Here is a 1,230-nt window from a genome sequence, read left to right on the forward strand (position 1 = left end):
AATCATTAAAGACTATCCTGATATAGTAATCCTCACTTAAAAAGGATAAAGAAATGATTGAAAACAATCTCTAAAAAGAAAAGAAAAATATATAGGATTGAAAGCAATCCAAATGAAAAAGAAAAAATAAAGAAAAAAATTATGGAAGTGAGGAGAAGCTTGAGGATATGCCTAATAAAAAATTGGCTTCACTAGACCTACCTAAAGGGAAAACTTAAATACATTCCTGAACTTATATTTATGGAATAGATCTTTTACTAATAGAGTTCTCATGAAGTTCCTATCTTTTGGATATTCTAAGTGACTTAATATTGCAACATATAGTCATTCTTGAAATAAATAGAAGGATAGAACTCTTAAACTTGTGAGTAGATAATCGTGTAGCTACAGAGTTAGTTCAATTACTTGAATTTTTTCTGAAAAACTCACTTTGATATTTATTTAAATCAAACTTATAGAATTTCTGAATTAAAACTTTACTACAATAGATCATAGCTTTTATATAGTACTAAAATTACTTGAGGACAAGTAATAGTTAAGTTTAGGGGATTTTGACCAAAAGAAAATATGTTGAGATTTTTATACCTATTTTATACTATTTTTGATGATATTACACTTTAAAGGTATTTTTAATGTTTTGTTGCAGGAATGATGAATTAGGGTCATTGGAGCAAACATATGCAAAAAGGAGCAAATTTGGAGCGAAAAGGACAAAAATGTGAAAATTTGAACTAGGGCATCGACGACGAGCCCAACGGCGCTGACGATGGACTTTTCCTGAGACTCCAGATTTAATTAACTTAGAAGGCCCACTAACAGTACCCTCGTCGACGGTGCCCTCGAGGCCGTGGATGGTGAGATCGACGGTTATGTCCAATAATGCATTGGATGAGGACGAATTTTGGAGGGGGGCTTAGGCAACTCTTGGGAAAACTCATCCACATCTTTAAAGAGAAGAATTTGGCCGAAAATAAATAGAGGAGAAGTCCTGAAGATCCTAGAGGTCCGAGGGGGAATAGTGATGTTAAGTGTAGAGAGTTTAGTAGAGAGTCTAATTATGAGGAATTCTTCGAGAGATTGTAAGAGTGGAGGGAAAGTGAGAAATTTCTTCCTCCTTGCCGCTTCGAAGAGGAATTCTGTGTGTTGTAAAGAAAGGAAGAGATTCAGAGGAACTTCGAGGAGTTTGTTTGGGGAGAAATTAGAGATAAGTGTTATTTACTTGTTGTAGTT

This window comes from Phalaenopsis equestris, unplaced genomic scaffold, assembly GCF_001263595.1.
Source record: "Phalaenopsis equestris unplaced genomic scaffold, ASM126359v1 Scaffold219108, whole genome shotgun sequence".
In the NCBI taxonomy this organism is placed as follows: domain Eukaryota; kingdom Viridiplantae; phylum Streptophyta; class Magnoliopsida; order Asparagales; family Orchidaceae; genus Phalaenopsis; species Phalaenopsis equestris.